The sequence below is a fragment of the Crocuta crocuta genome, unplaced genomic scaffold (genome assembly GCF_008692635.1).
Source record: "Crocuta crocuta isolate KB4526 unplaced genomic scaffold, BGI_CrCroc_1.0 scaffold288, whole genome shotgun sequence".
In the NCBI taxonomy this organism is placed as follows: Eukaryota; Metazoa; Chordata; class Mammalia; order Carnivora; family Hyaenidae; genus Crocuta; species Crocuta crocuta.
In genome coordinates this window covers 2,338,144-2,359,550 of record NW_027532607.1, presented here as the reverse complement: position 1 = coordinate 2,359,550, position 21,407 = coordinate 2,338,144, and the positions used below count along the sequence as shown (strand labels likewise).

The 21,407-nt window shown below is 49.1% G+C and overlaps 2 long non-coding RNA genes and 1 pseudogene across 3 annotated transcripts in view; 1 reads left to right on the top strand and 2 right to left on the bottom strand.

Annotated features, from left to right (window-relative positions):
• Positions 1-1,725, top strand: part of LOC144245043 (uncharacterized) — an 8,165-nt gene extending 6,440 nt beyond the window's left edge. The window contains exon 3 of the long non-coding RNA XR_013339140.1: positions 1,462-1,725. This is a non-coding gene — a long non-coding RNA (uncharacterized LOC144245043). The remainder of the gene's footprint in view (positions 1-1,461) is intronic.
• LOC144245044 (uncharacterized) lies at positions 1,431-21,306 on the bottom strand. Of its 2 annotated transcripts, none has more exons than XR_013339142.1 (4): positions 21,247-21,306; positions 17,925-18,027; positions 4,890-4,967; positions 1,431-1,640 (listed from the first exon to the last, which is right to left on the bottom strand). It is a non-coding gene; the product is annotated as an uncharacterized LOC144245044 (long non-coding RNA). The 2 variants fall into 2 exon arrangements; XR_013339143.1 differs by lacking the exon at positions 21,247-21,306 and adding an exon at positions 18,249-18,308.
• Positions 9,645-10,175, bottom strand: LOC144244974 (large ribosomal subunit protein eL21 pseudogene; annotated as a pseudogene).
• Positions 21,307-21,407: the final 101 nt, after the last annotated feature.

Here is a 21,407-nt window from a genome sequence, read left to right as displayed (position 1 = left end):
CACCTTCCGACACACCCCCACCTCCCCGCCCCGCCGCGCTTCCTCCTCGGCTCCAAAGTCTCCCCGACACGGGCCTAACCGAGCGGGGCGGGGACCGACGCTTCCTGGCCCGCCCGGGCAGGGGCGACTGCCCGGGGAGGGGCCAAGGCAGCCCCCCTGCGAACTGCAGCCGGGCGGGGGTGGGGGTGGTGATGGCGGCGGCAGAGGGGGCTCAGGTCAGGCTCTCACAGAGGAAGCTGGGAAGGGGGGACCCCTCCACACACACACCCCTCCGAGGCTGCGGGAGCCAGCAGTTTGCTGGAGCACCCAAGTCAGCACACGGTGCCCTCTCCTCATCACCCAGCCTCTGCGCAGGCCCCCGGGAGCCCGGCCTCACCGCCCCAGGCCTCTCTGGGTTCCCGAGTGACAAGGTGGGGGAGCTGTTCGCTGCGCCGCTGGTGCGGCAGAGATGGGGTTAACGATCAGTCACCCGGTCCAGCGTCTCCGCCAGGCCTTGGGGGGAGGGGGTGTGGCCTGCACCCGCGGGGAAAGTTTCGGCGCTGGAGGCTGGAGGCGCCCGGGGGAGGTGCTGCAGAGACGCCCCGAGCCCCCGGCTCACCTGGGCGCTGGTGGGGGACTACCGGGAAAGGGAGGGAGANTAGGAGCGCTGGCACACCTGCTCTCTTCCCACTGGGGACATAAGCTGTCAGTCGCTTACACAGCAACAACCACACAGACCTGCAGCCTCTGAGAACGATGAGATGAGCCTCCAGATGAGAAATACCCCCCCACTGACAGATGAATGAAGACTCAGACAGGTTGAGTGGCTGGCTCCCAGTCACCTCAGGCCTGCACACTCCTCCTCATTCTTTGCCTGTCTCATCCACGTGTCCCTACAAGTGACAAGCATGGGGAGGGGAGAGAATGGCATCTCCCCAGGCTGTGGAAGCTGAGGGTCCTTGCCTAACCCCTCCTGGGGACATCTGTCCCCAGAGGTGGGAGGACCCTATATGCTAGTAGTGGAGAAAGGTGTGGGAGGGGAGGATGGAAGTGGAAGGAGCCTGAGGTTCTGAAGGACACAGGGCTCGCCTTGTCACATGGAGCATGTGCAGAAGGCTGTGACCTGAGTAACCCCGAAATGGTGCTGACTTGTCAGATGACATGGTGCCAGGAAGACATGGAGTGGAGGAGGCTGGAGGTAGAGGTGGGGAGAAGGAGCAGGGAAGAGGAAGGTGCTCTCGGGTGGTCCTCATAGCTTGGTTTTCCATGCTATAAGGACAGCGAGCCCCGGGGCACACAAGTGAGCTGTTGCTTTCTGGGAGGGAAGAGTCTCCACTGGTGGCTTGGGCAGGGTGGGTACGGGGTGGTGTGGTGAGAGCGACACCCTTTCAGTCTCTGGAGGAGGGGCGGGGGGAGGATGGGTGGAGTGGAAGAAGAGTCCGAGGCTTAGCTTGTAACCAGGGAGCCTTTCTCTGTCTTCAGGAAAGAAACCCCAGGAAAGCAGGATGGAGGCAGGTTTCAGCCAGGACTGCCCTCCAAAAAGCTGCTGAGAACCGGGTCTAGGACGATGGCACAGTAGTCTGGTCCATTCTCACGCCTGGGTGGCATTGTGGTGATGTCTGTAGAACATCTGGGTTCAGCATGGAAGAGCCTCTGCTTCACTGAAAAGTCACAGAAGCAAAAGTAAATGGGTTGGAAGAGAATCTAATCCCTATGGTTTACATGGAGTAAACTGATACCAGGGCTGGTTGGAGGCATCCCTCTGCACCTCTCCAGTGGTCACATTTATTACAATAGCTTGTTGAGTGGGACTGCTTCCCCACTACCCCATCAACTCCAGAAGACAGGGACTGTCTCTGCCTTATTCTCGGGTTTTCCCAGAGCTTAGCACAATGCCTGGCACAAAGTAGGTCTTCATTCAAGGAAGGGGGGGCATGGGTAAAAGGAATAAACCCCACTCATATTCACTTTCCATGGGGGAAGCTCACAGCCTCCTGCAAGAATAACAGGAAGAGCCAGACCTCACTAATTGGGAATTTGCGATAATATTGACACTGCCACCTTGATCCCAGTGAGTAAAAGTTAAAAACTTCTCACTCTCTTTTTAGAGTCTTACTCATGAAGGAAAGGTATAATAAGAATATACCTTACATTTGGATAGCACTTTAGACCTCCTAAATTCTTTTGTGGAAATTATCTAATTTGATATTTGCAGTAACCTTGAGAGGCAGGGAAGAGATAAGGTCCTTTGGTCAGTCAGCTACTTCCCGGCTGCCATCAAAACAATGGAGGGGTTTCTGATTCCTATAGGAGAAGGTCACTGTGTTCCTGACCCAACAAAGGAAACGCAGTCTGCGTGGGAGATCACTCAATATCTCCACCTCTCTTCCAGGGTAGGAGAGATCACCAGTTATCACAGTTCGAGGAAAAAAAAATCCCTTAGAAAATATGCCCCAAAATGGAATAAAATTGAGAGTCTAGAAATAAACCCTTACATTTACATTCACTTGATATTTTGATAAGGGTGCCCAGACAATTAAATGGGGTGGAGGGAAAGGGAAGAAAGTCTTTTTAACAAATGGTTCCGGACAAACTGGATTTCCACATGCCAAAGGATGAAGTTGGATTCCTATCTCATATCATTTACAAAAATTAACCTAAAATGGGTCACAGACAATGTAAGAGCAAAAATCTTAAACATATTAGAAGAAACATAGATACAGGGGTGCCTACGTGGCTCATTTGGTTAAGTATTCAGCTTTGGGTCAGGTCATGATCTCATGGTTTGTGGGTTCGAGCCCTGTGTCAGGCTCTGTGCTGACAGCTCAGAGCCTGGAGCCTGCTTCGGATTCTATGTCTCACTCTTTCTTGGCCCCTCTCCCGCTCACGTCTTGTCTCTCCCTCTCAAAAATGAATAAATGTTAAAAAAAAAAAAACCCATAGACCTAAATCTTTCTGACCTTGGATTAGGCAGTAGTTTCTCAGCTATGACACTAAAAGCACAAGTGATAAAAGAAAAAAATAGGTAAATTATACTTTGTCAAAATTAAACACTTTTGTGCTTCAAAGGACACCATTAAAAAAATGAAAAAGACAACCCACAAAATGGGAGAAACTATTTGCAAAGCATGCATATGATAAGGGACTTGTGTCCAGAATATATAAAAAACTCTTACAACTCAACAAAAAGACAAATAACTCCATTTAAAAATGGACAGAAGAGGGGCACCTGGGTGGCTCAGTTGGTTAAGTGTCTGACTTTAGCTCAGATTCTGATCTCTCGGTTCCTGAAATCAAGCCCCACATTGGGCTCTGCGCTGATGGTGAAGAGCCTCCTTGGGAATGTTTCTCTCCTCTCTCTCTCCCTCTCTCTCCCTCTCTCTCTCTCTCTCTCTCGTCTCTCTCAAAATACATAAACTTTAAACAAATGGGGAAAAAGGGGTCCCTGGGGGCTCAGTCAGCTAAGTGTCTGATTCTTGGTTTTGGCTCAGGTCTCTCTCACTGTCTCTGTCTCTCTCAAAATGAATAAATAAATAATAACTGAAAAAAAATGGGCAGAGGACTTGAATAGACATTCACCAAAGAGACACCCAAATGACCAGTAAACACATGGAAAGATGCTCAACTTCATTAATCATCAGGAAAATGCAAATCAAACCTCAAACTGAGCTACCACTTCACACCCACCAAGATGCCTAAAGTAAAAAAGATAGACAACAACAAATGTTGAGGATGTGGGGAAATTGGAACCCTTACACATTGCTGGTGGGATTACAAAATGGTGGTAGCCGCTTTGCAAAACAGATTGGTAGTTCTTCAAAATGTTCAATGTAGAGTTACCGTGTGACCCTGCAATTCCATTCTGGGGTATGTACCCAAGAGAATTGAAAATACATCCACACAACTTTCACACAAATGCCCAAGAAGCCTATTATTATTCATAATAGCCAAAAGTTGGAAACAACCCAAATGTTCATCAACTGATGGATGGATAAACAAAAAGTGGTATATTCACACAATGGAGTATTATTCAACCATAAAAAGAAATGAGGTATTGATTATATGCTACAAGTATTGATGCTATTATATGCTGCAACGTGGATGAACCTTGAAAACATTATGCTAAGTGAAAGAAGTCAATCACAAAAGGCCACATATTTTATAAGTCCATTTATATGAAATTTCTAGACTCGGCAAATCTGCAGTGACAAAAAGTAGATTAGTGGGTGCTAGGGACTGGGGGGAGGGGAAATGGAGGTGAATGCCAATGGTATAGAGTTTCTTTTGGGATGATGAAAATGTTCTGGAATTAGCAATGAGGGTTGTGTAACTGTGAATATACTGAAAACCACTGAATTGTATACTTGGAAAAGGGGAATTTTATAGCATATGAATTACATCTCAATAAAGCTGTTATTAAAAAATATGCCCAAATATTTACTACTTTTATTCTATGTTCATCAAGAAATCTAATTTTTGATTGGTTTTTAGAGAAGCTGTGGTTCTACTCCTGTTTCCTTAGCCAAAATCTACCCATCTCTCAAAGCCCAGCCCATGAAAAGCTCTAGTTTCCTAAATCCATGCTATCTATCTTTTCTATATTTATTCAGCATTAATTCACATAGGTACCAAAAGCAAAGTATAGGGGAAATAGCACTGGATTAGGAGCCAGAAAAATCTCAGCCACACTCATATGTCTCATGATCTGAGCAAAATAATGTCTTTGAGCCTCAGTGTCCTCATGTGTGAAATGGCTGTGAACACTTTTACCCATCCGCTGGTCTAAGCGTTGTGAGAAAATGAAGATCAATCCCTTGTCAGTTATCATACAAAAACAATATGTTATTAATATTATAAAAGTCATCAGCTAGTATTCTTTATATGTAAGGCATTGAGAAATACAAGATTACCTTTAATATAAAAATTGAGGTGAAGAGCAAATTCGGTCCCTGAGGCCACGTGCTTAAGGCTGGTGTAAGTAGTGGATGCTAAAAAGTCCGGAGGAAGAGGGTTCAAGCAGGCTGGAGGGGACAGGCAAGACAGCTTCTTCTGGAGGAAGGTAGAATCTGAGAGAGGTTAGGCCTCCCCTCCCCGCCCCTGCAGAAAGCAGGAGACCAGTGTGGGATGCTTAGAGGCCAAGGTGAGTCCCATTTTGGACTCTTAGACTCAACCAGCATTGTCCAGTAGAACTTTCTTGTGATGATGTAAATGTCTGTCCGACAGAAATATAATGAGAGCCATATATACATAATTTTATATTTTCTGGCAACCACGTTAAAAAAATAAAAAGAAAGAGGTAACATTCATTTTAATAACACTTTAATAACATTGAGTTAATAATAAAATATTTTATTTAAACCAATATATCCAAGATATTACCGCTTCAACATGTGATTATTATAAAAATTAGTAATGAGATATTTTACCTATTTTTGCATCCTAAGTCTTAAAACTCTGGTGTGCATTGAAACACCTGGGTGGCTCAGTCGGTTAAGTGTCTGACTCTTGATTTCAGCTCAGGTCATGATCCCACGGTTCATGATTTTGAGTTCCAGATGACAGCAGAGCCTGCTTGAGATGCTCTCAATCTCTCTCTCTCGTCCCCTTCTCTCTCTGCCCCTCCTCTGCTCTTGCATGCATGCTCTCTCTCTCAAAATAAATAAACTTTAAAAAAATCTGGTGTGCATTTTACATATCATGATTTGGATGCTAAATTTTCAACAGCATGAAATGTAGTCCTATTAAAGCAATAAAGTTGTGTTTAATGAGAAAATATTCTGTACTGTTTCCGTTTTTAAATTAAAATTAATTAGGGGGCACCTGCCTGTCTCAGTCAATAGAGCATATGATTCTTGATCTTGGGGACATGAGTTTGAGCCCCATGTTGGAGGGACAGATTACTTAAAAAAATAAAATCTTAAAATGAATTAAAATTAAATCCAGTCATACTGGCCACATTGCAGATGTCCAATAGTCATACATGGCTAGTGGTTTTCATGTTGGTCAGTGCAGTCCTGGGGTTAAGATTATGATGGTGGGGGCACCTGGATGCCTTGGTCAGAAGAGCATGCAACTCTTGATCTTGGGGTCGTGAGTTTAAGTCCCATGTTGGGTACAGAGATTACATTTACTTAAGAATAAATAAATAAATAAATAAAAACCTAAAAAAAAAGATTATGAAGGTAGATTGTGGGATTGAAACTGGAGACAGCTTCCAAATCCACACTTCTAGCCCAGACCTCCCTGGGCTCTAGGCGCGTGCTCAGCTGCCTTCTGGAATTATGTGTCTGAGGTTTGGATCAGGATGATGAAGACCATTGGACCACTTTCTCCCAGAGGCCACTCTGCCATGGGAGTGTGGAGTCCTAGCTTTGCAGAGGACTTTCAGGCTTGCCTGGCCCAGTTTCCTCGAAATGGGATCCTGGACACCTAGGGTTCTTGAAGGTGCTTAGGAGGGTCAGATAACCATTTTCAACACCTCAGGCTATCCAACTGAGATCATGCATTTCCCCGAGATGCGTCTGTGGCATGGGTTACCTGGAGTATGCTGTTTGTGCTTTTGGTGGACACGAGAGGAGCTCTGTTGGATGACACCAGTAATCTCCATCTGATCACAAGCTTGGCTGCTGTAATTCACTCTATAAGTATTTGCTGAGACCCTGTTATGGCCAGGCACTTCTGCATACTGGGATCTTGGCAGGGAGCGAAACAGAGCCCAGCTGGACGTGTCTGTGTTGGGGGGATGACAATATCATGTTGCAAAGTAAATGAGGCTGCAATTGGAGCACATAAAGGAGGACATGCAGATGTGCTGTTCCACCAGGGGCATTAGAGAAGAAAGGCCATAAAGGGAGCCAGCCAGCAGCCTGTGGACATCTGGGGGAGGGACTCTTCAGGGAAGACACCTGCACCTGCTGGAGATGCTCCCCACCTTTGAGGAACAGTCAGTGGGGTGGGCTACGGTGGCTGAGGCAGAGGGAGCCACGAGCAGGCTAAGTGCAGACAGGTGGCCAGAGCGTGAGCAAGTTTAATCTTGTTGGCTGGAGTAGGGACCTGGTTATCCTGGGATGAATGGAATTACAGTATTGGAGGTAGCCTTTCATTTTTAAAAATATCTTTTTATGTAATATATGTACATTACAAATAATAGAAACATGTATGTATATTTGGTATCTAATGCAATGTACGATTTGAATAATAATAAAATGAATACCATAAACTCACTCTCCAACATTATTCTTGTCTAGCTGAGACCAGTGCTTCCCTTTTCCCCACATCACCCCCGAATGACTCCCCTGAATGCTGTGTTTCTTTCTTTCTTTTTTAATGTTTTATTTATTTCTGAGAGAGAGAGAGAGAGAGAGAGAGCGCAGGGGAGAGTCAGAGAGAGAGGGAGACACAGAATCTGAAGCAGGCTCCAGGCTCTGAGCTAGCTGTCAGCACAGAGCCCAACACGGGGCTCAAACCCATGAATCGTGAGATCATGACCTGAGCCGAAGTCAGACTCTCAACCAACTGAGCCATCCAGGCGCCCCCTGAATGCTGTGTTTCTTACTCTCTTCATTTTTAATTATTTTAAAACATTTAAAAAAATGTTTACTTATTTTTGAGAGAGAGAGCACAAATAGGGAAGGCGCAGAGAGAGAGGACAGAAGATCCATACGAGGCTCCATACTGACAGCGGCGAGCCTGATAGCGGGGCTGGAAGTCATGGATCATGAGATCGTGACCTGAGCCGAAGTTGGACGCTCAACCCAGGTGCCCAAGCTCTCTTCACTTTTAAAGAATAGTTTCAGTACTGTGTATTTCACACTGTTTAGTTTTGTTTGTCTTAGAGTTTTATAAAAACAGTGTCACCTAGGAATGTACCTAAGAGAAATGAAAACACATATCTGTTCAAAGACTTGTATGCAAAGCAGTGCTATTCAAAATAGCTGACAAGTGGAAACAACCCAGATGTCCATCAACTTGTGAATAAGTAAACCAAATGTGGTTTATCCACATAAAGGAATTGACAATTAAAGAAATGAAGTTCTGATGCATGCTAGAACATGGAGGGACTCCAAAAACATGATGCTAAATGAAAGAAACAAGACATAAAAGATTACATGTTATATGATTTCATTTATACATAATGTTCAGAAAAGTCAAATCTATAGAGACAACATAGATCAGTGGTTGTCTGGGGGCAGGGGGTGGGTGGTGTGGGGGGAGTGGCTAAAAATAAGCATGAGGGTTGTTTTTGAGGTGATGGAAATGTACTGAAATTAGATAGTGTGATGGTTGCACAATTCTCTAAATAATCTAATAATTGTACACTTTAAGTGGGTGAATCATTCCACAACATGGAAATGTAAATTAAATTGCACTTTGATAAAGCTTTTTTCCAAAAAGGTATCCTATTAGAGTCTTCTGAGGCTTGTTTTTATGTTTTTGAGACTTTGTTGGTGTTGTGGCATAGAGCTATAGTTCATATACTTTCATAACTGTATAATAGTCCATAAATCATCATGATGACACCACAATTTATTTCCCCAATCTCTAATCCTGTCACTGGGCATGTGGGTTACCTCTTGTTTTTCACTATTACAAAATAATTTGCCAGTAATTCTCTTGTATATATCTCCTTGGTATACATAAGTAACATTATGCACATTGAATTGAATAATAAAATATCAGGGCTTATATGTTATATGTCTTTTTTTCACTTCATTTTTTAGATATTCATTCTTATTATAATTTACAAAAGTATTGTTCCCCCAGCAAATTGAAAATTAAAAATGAAACTGGTCCTCATTGAGAAATATTGCTCTAGGGAATATACTGGTAGTAAAATTGCTAGTCAAGGGTATGCAAATATTCACTTGCAAAAGTTCAAGGGTGTCCAAATGTCAAACTGCTTACAAAATACTTGCACTGATTTGCACTCCCACCAGCATTGGATGAGAGCTCCCATGTTGGTCTGTATATTCACCAACACTTACTATTGTCCAATTTCTACATTTGCGCCAGTTCTTTAAGTAGGATATGTTTTCGTTCCCTTGTTGCTGATGAGGTTGAACACCTTTTCATGTGTTTAGGGGACATTTGTGCTTCCCTGTTCGTGCTAGTCCTGTTTATTTCCTTTGCCCATTTGTTTTTTTCCTTTTTCTTCTTGACTCCTACAGTGGGTCAAATACACTTCCTAGCAGTCCTTTGTCATTTCAACGTGCTGCAGATGTAATTCCTGGTTTGTGACTTGTTTGCATTTCCTTGGGGTAATCACAGAAGGTTACTTCTAAAGTAGTTGGATTCTGTCTGTTTTCTCCCTTTGTGGCTAGCACCTCTTCACTCCTTGCAGATCATGCCCCATTCCTGGTCCAAGCTCCAGCCTGTCCCCTGCTGAACTGACAAGCTCTGGAGCGGAGCATGAACATCCCTTTTTAATCTGCATCCTCCTGCCCCAGTCTCATGGCAGCCCCACTTTATACTCAGTGGTGCATTCTGGAGCTTTATTTGTACCTGAGTCTTTCCCTGACCCACAGACCCCCCCTGTTGGCTCACAGAACCCCAAGTCATTCTGCAAATCCCAGCTCTGGTACAACCTCTTTTTTTTTTTTTAAACCAGTCCAGAGGTCTTTTATTTATTGACTTACTTATTTTTACACCTATTAAACTGTGAATTCTTACAGAACAGGTTCCAGTGCCTCAGGGTCCTTTCCATCAGTTCTCCCCAAGTTATGTTCTTTGGGTGGAGCAGGTTGGCGCTTCTGTTGAACTCAGGTACCTTTCTTTCTCTTGGGCTTCTTTTTCTCATCACTTTTCCTTCCCACATTTTGGGAAGCTATCTTGGCTCTTGGAGCGCTTAATATGCGCAGTACGTACGTTAACTCTCTTGGCCAGAATCTTGCCCTTAACTTGTTTGTTTACAACAATGCCAACAGCATGCTGGGAAACACGGCAGCCTCTTCCAATTTTGCCATGGTAACATTTGTGGGGCATCCCTTTTTGAATAGTGCCCACTCCCTTGATGTCTACAATTTTACCTTTCTTGAAGACTTGCATGTAGGCGGCCAAAGGAACAACTCCGTGTTTTCTAGAAGGCCTAGAGAACACCTACCTGTGCCTCTCCTCTTTCCCTTTGTGCTGGTAATTTTGGCACCTTGCTGGAATACTGAATTCTGGCAGAAAGGCACACTTCCTCTTCTTAGATGCATTTCCAGCCCCCCAAGGCTGAGCACTTCTTGGGCTATTCAGTGGGCTTCACCTACCTAAGCATCAGACGATTCGCAGTATATAGGTTTTTGACTATTAAAATGGGAAAATTTTTACTTTGAATAAGTACAGTTTATTAAATAGATACAATATTTCAGAACATGGGATTCCTTAACAGTGGGATGTTTGGGAGGGAAAAAATGGTCAGGAACCACTGCTCTCTTGCCAGTGATGCCTACCACAGACTTGACATCACCCTGCCTCCACTTGAACATTTCCAGCACCAGGAAGCTCACTACCTTGGTGGGCTGGACTGCGCTAGTTGTTAGAAACTGTTTCTTATGCTAACTGTGTCTCCTGCTTCATCGTTTACACTTGCTGTTCTTCACTCTGTTCTCTAGAGAAATACTTAGTGAGGCTTTTCTGTCTTTGACACAACCACCCTCTAACATGAGAGGTAGCATCCAGGTCTAGCCGAGTCTCCATTTCTCCAGGAGAAATATATCACCTTCAGCGATTCAAGGGAAGAGATGGTTTCCAGATTCCTCTGCACTTGATCACCCTCTTGTGAACAGACTGCAGATTTTCCACATCCCTTGTGAACAGTATACCCTTGTTTGAGGAAAGCCTCAGGGCTGGTCTAACTGGTGCAGAAGGGGGCCTGATCCAGTTAACTTGAGTCTATTGGTGCAGCTACAGGGCGTCTTGGCTGTTCTGGAAGCCTGGTCAGCCCTGTGGCTCACACTGACCCTGGGAGCTGATGAAAACTCTCAGATCTTTTTCATGTGAAAAATTACTTTGTTTATGTGAGTTTTTCACCCTCTAAAATGCAGAGTATCTGTAGAATTCACTCTTCTGCTTGGAATCAGCACTCCTCTCTTTGGAGAAAGTTTTCTTAGCGTTCATGTCTCCCTGTAGCTACACGTCAAGCACAAATTTAATGAGCAAGTTATTGGGCTTTTTTTTTTTTAAAGTTGACATTCCAAGGACAATGCCCTGTGGGAAGTAAGCATCCTTGGGCCTTGTCTCTATTACACTCTGTCTTTGAGGTGTCAGGGCCCTGACTCCCAGGAAGCAGGGTCAAGGGGAAGGGGTGTTTTTTCACTCAGGGTCCCGGGTGAAGTTCAACTCCATAGCTGTGGACAGTGACGACCCATCTCCGCCTCCAGGGCTAGGAACATCTGAGTAATCTTTGACTCATATCTGTCCTGTCTCTTATTGCCCAATCTTGCCTGGTCTTCATTAAAAATGTCTCCATGTTTTTTCCCCTCTCACTTGCTCCTCTGTACATTTCTCTTGAGAGCACTGTGCTTATGCCAGAGATGGTCTCACCAACACAGACTACCTCGATGTTTGACAAGTAAGTTCCAAAGATGTGACAGGCCCTGAGCTCCAGCTAGGGGTGTTGCTTGGGCTGAGCCCTGAAAGAAGGGGTAGGGGTTGGTCGGGTCAGCTGTTGGAAGACTCACATTTGAAGCAGAGGAAACAGATTTACCCTGGTCAGCGCTAGGATGTTAGCAAAGGCTAGAAAAGCAGGCTGAAGCTGCCAAAGCTGAAGTGGGCAGTTGGACTTCTTCCTCAGGAAGGCTTTAGGTTGGGCAGTGCCCTGACCACAAATGTATTTCAGAGCCACCAGTGAAGTATGATGAGCAAGCTTGGAGAGGTTACAGGAGAAGACAGTGGCCTAGGGACCCCCAGACACTGAAAGAAGTGGTGGATTCAGGGGTGTGCCGAGGGAGATGGGGCTGAAAGGAGGCAGGAGCTGACTGGTTGGGGGGTAGAGGAGGAGGTGAGGGGGGGTGACATGTTTCTAGGAAGGGAGCATTTTGGAAGCAGGTTTAGATGGTGGGAGGGAAAGGAGATGAAGACCTGGTTTTGGAGGGTGCTGGTCTTTTGGTGTGAAGAGGTTGGTGACTGAGGGGCCAGCTCTTCTTCTCACTCCCACAGCTGCTGTGGGTCCATTCGCCTGCACGGGGTCCTTTGCCCCTTTTCTCTGCCTGCCTTTTGGGTGTTGAGATGCTGTTGGGCCCCAGAGAACATCCACCCCACAGAACCTTCAGGAGGTGTTGAGTCCCTCCCCTTCCCGAAGCCCACCAAATTTTCTATCTCAGTCACTATTCAGTAAATGTGGGAGAGGCAAGTGAGGGCTGCCTGGAGAGGACTTGGGCACACTCAAAGTACTGTCCCAGACTCTTGTCCTTCCGTGAAGCCAGTCCTGGCATTTGCCCCAACCATGCCTCCTTCCTGTGTTTCACCAACATTAATGGGCTGTCCTATGCCATGGGTGCTATGTGGGTGCTAGAGATACAACATTGTACAAAATCGGGCCATGTCCATCGAGCGAGGCCTCCAAGTGCTTTACAGATCTTAATTCATTCAAACCTCCTAGCAATGGGTTAGCTACATTTGATTCCCTTTTTACAGGAGAGGAAACAAAGGCTTTTTAGTTTTTACTAACAAAAAGGTTAGTAAGTTGACTAAGGTCACACAAGTGGTGGAGGCCAAATGCAAAGTCGGATAAGTGCCACAGTGAGCCACTCCACTGTCCGCTCCAAAATGCTGTCTCTATCCACTTTCACGGGATTTGTCAAGTGCCATATCCTTTAGATGTTCTTATTTTTAACCCCAGATCATAAACCCACTTCTCCTGGCTTTGCTCCTGGTGAGGTGACCTCTGCTGCCGTCCCAGCACAAATGCACACAGACAGGACATCTGCTTCTCTCTGGCTCTGTGCATTCCTCTCGCCCCACCTGTTCACTGCGGTGCCCAGCCCCCTCTCTGAGCCCCACTGCCACTGCCCCCACCTATGGATCCTCATCATCTCTCAAGGCCCCTCCCTCTGTTCTCGTCCTCAGTCTCTCTCTCTGCAGCCCATTCTCACACGCAGCCTGGGAATGGATGCTTGTCCTAAAGCACAAACCTGAAAACAGCAACCGTTTGCAAAACCTTTCCCCACGCCTCATCTGGGGATAAAATCTGCGCTCCTTGGAGTGAAGTCCAAAGTCCTTCCTCCCCCTGCCTCCTCCACATCCTCATTTCTGGCCCTATCTCCACAGGTATCAATGCTCTCAGAGGCCTGTTGCTGGCCAACTCTGGCCTTGATAAAGTGTTAATAGTCAGCAATAAAGAGAGCAAGACAAGAACAGTCAGATATAGAAAGTAGTCAGCATATATCAGCCAAGTTCCCAGCTGTCCTGTTTTGGTCACAATATCTTTTATTCCAAATAACCTTTCTATTTTTTTTTTTGTAGTTAAAATATTACTTCTTTCATAAGATGGTTTATGTGAGAAAATGGCATATTAAAAAAAAATGTCTTTACTTGGCAAACTAAAAAGTGTTTGCAACTCCAGTCAGATTCCATCCTTCTCCTGACTCAGCAGTCTATGCAAGCTGCCCACAGGCACGTCAAGCAGACCCTGAACTCTCAGGCCCTTGGGGACTTTCCTGTCTCTCACTCCTTCTGCCTGGAATGTCCCTTGCCTCCAAGCTCCTGCTCACCAGCCATCGTCCCTCCAGGCCCGACCTGCCCTTCTGTTCCCGGAGCATGGCTTCAGCACTCAGCACCGTCAGTGAGTGGGACTGTGGCCATTTGCATACTCATCTCCCCCTGAGCTCTGGGCGGTAGAAACTGGGCACCCTCATGCTCACATTTCTTCCAGGGCCTGGTGCAGCCGTGGCCGCCTGTGTACACGGCAGGTTTGCTGAGATCCTGACTAGAACGAATCGATCTCAGTCTCCCTTGCAGCAGGCATGACATGGTGGCGGTGAGGGGCTGTGGGGGTGCCTAGGGCTCGCTAGCTGCAGCGGTCATCCTGTATGCCTGCTAGACTTCGGCACCACCATCCCTGTCCTGCCTGAGGGCCTGACTGAGTGACAGTGACCCTTCCCCAGCCCTAGTGGGGCCCTGCGCTGGGGCATCTAACTGTCCCTAAAGCACTACAGGGCCCCTGTGTGTATCTCACACATTGTTCCCAGAGAAGGGCCAGGAAACTGCCCACACTCTGAAGTGCTGGAGATTGTCATCTGCCTCCCAGCAGCCCAGGGAACCTCAGGTCAGACAGGAAGACAGAGAAGGAGAGAAGGGAGAGAGACCAGGGAGATAAACTGAGACAGAGAGGCAGAGAAGTGAAATGAGGTCTGTTTCAGCAGAGACAGAAACATGGGGGACCCACAGAGAAGGGGGCAGTTACCATCAGAGTGGTGGCAGGGGGTTGGAGCTGGGGGTCTGGCCAGCCTCCCACCGGGCTGGGGGAGAGGCACATGCCTACTGGCCCGGTCACAGTCTGCTGTGTGACCCAGAGCGCAGGAGGCAAATTCATTTCGGGGTCCACCCCTCACCTCTAGTAAGCCCAGGGCCCTGACAAAGTCCCCTGAATGCCCAGCACCCTGGCCCTGCCTGGCCTCCCTGCCCCTTCCCTCATGGCCCTTCAAGAAACAAATTCCTGAAGGCACCAAAGATGGGTCAGAGGAGGGACTCCTAGGGAAGAAGATGACATTTGGTTTTAGTTTACTTTGTAGTAGTTTGTTTTAGGAAGGAGCTCTTGAGAGGGCCTTTTATGCAGGTGTCAGACAGAAAGTCCCATGTTGAGAGAAAGGTGGCAGTGGACTTNGACCCCCCCCCCCCCCCGCCACCTTGAGAGTGAGGGAGGTTGATGAACATGGATAGGAGGAGGGAAGAATGTGAGCTGAGACCCTTCTATCTTAGCAGACCTCCTCTGATGGGCAGCTGGGAGGGAAGGGTGCTGGGGCTTTCAGGGAGAAGCCTGTTCATGAAGGAACCTGCATGGGGCCAGGCTCTGTGGTGGGCCTGGTCATCTTGGGGGTGTGGCAAAGCTCAGGAGCTGGGCTCATTCACACCGGCCACCACATCTGCTTGTGTACAGCTGCCCAGGCAAGCAGGTGCAGCCGGATCTTGACTCTACAGGGAAGTGAAGCCAAGACTGAGCCCTCTGTCAAGAAAAAAAAAAAAAAAAAAAAAAAAAAGCCCTGATGGAGCTTGGCTTTATCAGATGAGGAGAGGCCCTTGGACGAGGAGAAAAACTCAAGATAGATGAGAATTCTCAGAGTTGTGTCAATGTCAGGACCTAACACTGCCCTTGAAGCTGTGAAGAGCTATCGCTTCCTAGGGGACAACTGTATGTTGGGATGGATGACTTATTAAAGACTCCAAATAGAATCTATGCCTTCCAAAGATACAGCCTTAGGTTCTGAAACCAAAGAGCCAGCCCTTGGGCAACATTCTTGGGCCCTGGAACTTTAGGGCGATGCTGTGAAGCAAGCCTGCCCAGAGCTGCCTGCTGCAGTCAGAGCAGGAGAGTCCAGTTCGGCCCTGCTGCAGGAAGGCGCCCCTCAGAGCCCTCCTAGAACAAGAGGTATGACTGGCCCACAGCAGGCAATGAGGCAAGAGACAAGGATCAATCCTAACTGGGGGACCAGCTGGCAGTGTGATTCTCCCTGGTAGCAGCCCACTTGTTAGGGTCTCGCACTGGCTGGAAGGAATCAAAGGAACATGGCTTCTTGGGTCAGGGAGGTTCTGAGCTAAGGTCAAGGTGCCTTCGAATCTAATCTGCTCTTGACAAGGACCAGCTGGCCTGATAGGAGCACTCCAGATAGGAGGTGATGGCCAAGGCCAAGAGAAGTGTACAGGACAGAGGTGGGAGGGGGAGAGCAGGGTTAAGTGAAACCTCTGACTCAGGACAGGTGTGCTGCTAACTTATAACCTTGGAAGAGTTACCAGCCTTCGTGTACTCATCAGAGACAGTGCCTTATACGAGTGCCCCCTTTTGTCAGCTCTTCTGGATTCAGCTGAGTTCTGACTTGGAGAGGGCTGCCATAAAGTCACGACTGGGGGACACTGCCTGAGCCTCTGCCCAGCTCGCACTGGGGCATCCTCTGGGCCATGGCTTGGTCATCCTGCACTTCGGGCTCAGAGTGGCCCCCACTCCTTTGCTGCTCTCATGTCATGAGGAGCTTGGCCGAGAACCAAGGGGGATAGGCATGGCGTTGAGTGAAGATGAGAACTCAGAGCTGTTGAGGGCTTTGAACAAAGTGCAAGAGTCCTGGGTCTGCAGTTTATGGCTGGTTCATGAAGTTGATGAGGTGGCTGTCATTATCAGCAGCACCTCTCCACGCCTCTGCTGACAACACCCAAGGCTCCGGCCACCCTTCACCCCCAGGCTCACACCTTTGCTCCTCGGGGTCTTCCTTGCTCTCCATAAGGAACATCCCTAGCACTCACATAGCAGGTCTTTGATGTTTGTGGATTGACTGACAGACTGGCCTACTCAAGGAGAAAAGCAGGAAGGTGGGGATTGAAGACCCCACTGGGACACAAACCTCTTCATGTGTTCTTCCTGGAGAGGAGGGCTGGCCCAGGTGAGGTCCTGGGGCTGGGCTCCAATGCCTCTTGCTCAGGCCAGCCTGGACAAGGGGTGCTTGGCAGTGCCTCACTGACTGTGACCCTATGTCCACGTTCTCTGTTGTGTGAAGGACATGGCCAGTAATCAGATAAACTACAACTATGGGCCTATGGACACTTCTTAGACACCCTGGGAATTGCTGCTGGGTCCCTGCCTCACACCTCACATCTTCAACTTCCGCCTTCCCTGAGAACCTGTTTACATTCCTGTTTACTACTCTGTATACAATTTCTCCTCTGTTGGGGAGGACAGTGTTAGAGGGTAGGGCAGGGTGGAGATGACCATGCACATTCCTGCCTCAGGGCCTTTGCCTTTTGTCCCTCTTCCCTCATCTGGGGTTACCTTCCCTTACGTCTTCATAGGGCCTGCACCTCTACCCCTCTCTCCTCAGAGAGCCTTTCTCCTGTGACACTCCAGTCCTTCCCCTGCTTTTTATTCTTCTTAATACNCTGCACCTCTACCCCTCTCTCCTCAGAGAGCCTTTCTCCTGTGACACTCCAGCCCTTCCCCTGCTTTTTACTCTTCTTAATAATTGTTGCTACATGCAATTAGGTTTCTGTGTGTCGGTGTATATATATGTGTATGTGTGTATATGCATTGTTAGTCAGTTTCCTTTTTAATTATCTGATGCCCTCACTTCATATAAATTACATAAAAGCAGGACCTTCTGTTTTATCGATTACTATTTCTCCAGTGCCCAGAACAGTGCCTGACACAAGCTGGTGCCCAATAAACCTTTGGTGAAAGAAAGGAAAAGAAGGGAAAGAATGAAGGGAGGGAGGGAGGAAGAGAAGGAAGGGAGGGAGAGAGGAAGAGAAGGAAGGGAGGGAGAGAGGAAGAGAAGGAAGGGAGGGAGAGAGGAAGGGAAAGAAGGGAGGGAGGGAGGAAAAATGAAGGGAAGGAGGAAGGGAGGGAAGGAAGGGAGAGCAGAAGGGAAAACAGACTTCCTGCTGATCTGTCCCTGGGAGGTGGGGGGGAGGCTGTACAGAAACACAAAGAGAGGTTGGAAAGCCCACCCCTTCCATCACCTCCCACCTTGGGCACCGGGTGCCATCATGCCATCTCTTGTACCAGGCTGGTCCCCTCTGCCTATCAAACTAGCATCCTGTTCCTCAGAGCCTGGCAGAGGTGAAAACTGGCCTGGCTATCCTGACACTCATCGCTTCTCCATCCCTCCTGAGGGGTTAAATTGCTTTGTGAGCAGGTTTTGCTCTTGTTTGTCTGACCTGCTTTCCCAGACTGGACCGGCTTGGGGGGCAGCCTGGGACCCACAGCCCGTGATGTCCCTCTGCCCAATCCCCTCAAATTGTGGAGTTCCCAGGTGACTCACTGTCTTCCTCAGTGGCCAGTCCCCTGCCTCGCTGCTACTCCTTCCCCATCGCGGCTGCTCCTGGCGCTCTGGCTGCTCCTGCTGGGGCTGCTTGTCCCTGAAGCTGAAAGATAGGTTTTTCTCCAAGTGATTATAGTTCCATTTTAAGCTCATCAAAGTAGCCACTTGCTTTCAGACTCAGACTAGTTTTCTTTTCCAGGAAGCTGGAGCAAGCTCCTCAGGGAGGGGGCCGGTGGTGCCGCCCCCGGCAGCAGGCTGCTCCCTGCTCTGTACACTGGTCAGGGTACGTCTTTCAGTTCCCTGCCATCCTAAGGCAAGCCTTACCTCCCGGAGCTGGTGCAGGCTCGGTTCAGGCATGTTGATTCTGGCAGTAGCCCAGGAGCCCCGAAGGTGAACTAGTTAGGCCATCTCCTCTTTCCCGCACGAAGCTCTAGTCCTTCTAGCTGTTTCTTTGGCTAGGACAGTCTTGTCCTCTCCCTGCTGTCCCTTTGCCATGCAAACCTCTGCTTGTCCTGTGGTTCTTTGAGTTGATGTCACATGTCCCAGAAGCCTTCCTTGACCCTCATATCTGGGTTGAGCACCTTTTCTACACTCTAAGGTCAGAGAGAAAGGGCTGTGTCTCTTGTGTTCATGGATACACTCCCAGGGTCACTCAGCACCTGGCACACTGAAGGGACTTGATAAAAATTCTTGTAAAGAGCAAATGAATTCTGGGAGCATTTTGCAGAACCTTAGGCCTGGGGCACTGTCTCCTGTGCCTTTTATATTCTCTGCAGCCCAAGGTTAAGGCCTCTGCCTGTAGCATGTGCTGAGGAGTTAGCGGGGTGTTCAGCCCGTTGGGGATAGGGAAGCTTTGCTGGGAGGGGCCAAAATGGCCAGGAGGCCCCTCTCCTGTCTTTTCCAAACAGGAGCAAGGTAGGCTTGCCAGGTAAATACAGCAGGCTTGCCAGCTACATTTGAATTTCAAATAAATGATGAACAGATTTTTAGTATATTACAGGGAGTGGAGCATGCTTATGCCAAAAAAATATCAAATTCAAATTTAACTGGGAATCCATCTTACTCAATCTGGGAGCCCTAGTAAGGGCAGCCCTCATCAGCCAGGTGCCCGTGGGTATTCATTGGGTACATTCTGCTCACTGCCTTGGTTCTTCCTGCCCTTTAAATGCTTTTGGCCAAAGAGCAAGGTGAACGCCAGGTGTGGTTTCCCAGAGCTGTCATGAGCACACTTAGCACAAAGTCTCTCCTTACATCACAACCTCAACTCCAGCTGCTGGATCAGATGGTTTTACAGAACGCCTGTCTTGGGAGTTGAGATCTGAAAGAATGAGCCAAGTGATGATTGGGACACTCCAAAGGAGAGGCGGGAGGGAATCTGGGGAGTCTGGCGGTGGCTTTGTGAATGCGGGGAAGGGATGGGATTGCAGGGAACATACCCTGGACCGCATCCTCAGTCCTCAAGAGGGGGCCTTGGTGCTGCTCTGCCAGCCTGCTCTTACCCACCTCTGCCTCCAGCTGTAGGGCGGAAGCTTCTCTAGCTTCTGTGGTAGCAGGCTTAGCAGCAGGGAGCGTGGGGAGAGTGGGGGTGTCTGCCATCCTGGGTTGCGGATTTTGGTGTTGACGGCAGTTTGGTGGGATCATCTGCTCTTTAAAATGGCTAAGAGGAGCCGTGAGCCCCTAGAGCTAAGTCCCTGTGTGGCTGGTCCCCATGGAGGCACCTTATGTCACTCAGCACCACCTCCACCCCCTCCCCACTTTAAGCAGACCTCTGAGAACACTGCTGGCAGGGTATGCTCTCCCTTCTGAGAGGGAGCTGCCACAGCCCAGGGCCACGGACCATGGCGGCAGCAGGGAAGAAGGACCCAAGGGGCCCCTTCCTGCCTCAGCAGGCATTTCTCCCAGCTTTGGAAGGGGCTGAAAGCCCTATACCGGGAAGCTCAGCACTCAAATCACAGAGTTCCCAGCAGGCTCTGCTCCTCTATGCCACCCTGCCCACTCCAGTTCTCCTCCTCTAAGCCCAGATATACAGGCTAAACAATGGGAAATGGCTGAGTTCCACATTTAACACACAGAGCATTTGTTGCCTGCTGTTTGCCTGTTGGCACGCTAAGGAAGCTGTTTCTTAATTTAAAATGTCCATTAACGCCCTCCAACTGGAAAGCTACTCCAACAAATTTATGCCGTAGCAGGTTTAAGCTTGGTCACTCTGAGGGGTGGGCCCTGCTGTTTGCCTCATTATTAGGTGTGCTCAGGGCAGTGGGCACCCTTGGGTGTCTTGCCATGTGCTTGAGAATATGTTCTCTCTGTAAGGGGGCAGTAAATCCCCAAGGGCCCGCTGGGCCAGGGTCCTCCAGGAACCTCTGGCCACTGCCCATGGGAAGTCCACAGTGTGGGAGGTAGGGGGAGGGAGAGGGAGAGCCACGCTGTGGGGGAGGGGTATCTCTTTTACATCTCCAGGGGAGGAAACCCCGTTTCCCTCTTAACCCAGGCTCTTGGTAAGTCTTGCCAGGCATCTGACAGGAAAGAACCTTTTGTTCTGAGCTTGTAAGAAGTCTGAACTGGACTTGTTATCTACCCACAGCATTTCCTGGATAGGGGTCTGCGGTAGGGGTTGGCCCCCAGCCTTGGCCTTGGCATCCTCCTCTCTTAGCTATTGGGACAGGGGAGGCTGCCGTTGGCAAGGTCTAGGCCTTCGGCGGGTGAGAACTGTATTTATCCTTAGGCTGTTTTGCCTGGGGGGTGGGTAGCAGGTCTCAGACAAAGCCCTTTGAGAAAGAGGGGCAGGAAAAGTCACCGTGTGTGTGTGTGTGTGTGTGTGTGTGTGTGTGTGTGTGTGCGCGTGTGTCTCAGGAGGGTGGTACAGGAGTTCAGGCTTCCTGTAAGGTGACATCTCCCTCAGGGCAGCGAGGAAGGAGCTGCGTTCCCCGCTGGCCGCAGGAGCCGCAGCGTGGGCCAGGCCCGGGCCGTGTCTGACACCTAGTGGCCACCTGAGCCCGGGGCGGGGCGAGGGGCAGGGGATGGTGGAGGGAGAGAAGAGGGAGAGGAAGGGAATCGGGAAGCGCGGACCCTAGGCCGAGGCCCGGCCGCTGCTCTCGGGGCCTGCAGCCCCTCCCCGTGGCGCCCAGGCTCAGTCCCCTTCCAGGGTCCTGGTCCCCGCTCCGCAGCCCATACTCCCCTCTCCTCCTCCCCGAACTGCGCCCGCGGTCTCCGCGTCAGGTCTGGGCAAGAGGCCTCCACACTCAAGGGGTCGCAGACCCCCCTCGCGTCCCTGGACGCCAGGTTCCCGGTGGCCGGGTCGCGAGGCCCGCATTTCGAAGGTTACCCGAGCTCGGGTCCAGAAGGCCGGGGTCGCGGTGGCCGCGGCTGTCGCCCCTCAGCGCCCTGCGCCGCAGCCCCTGCCAAGCGGCGTCAAGGTCTGGGCCCGGGACCTGGCGGGGCCGCGTCCCGACACCTGGGCACCGGTGGCGGCCGGGCCCTGCCGCG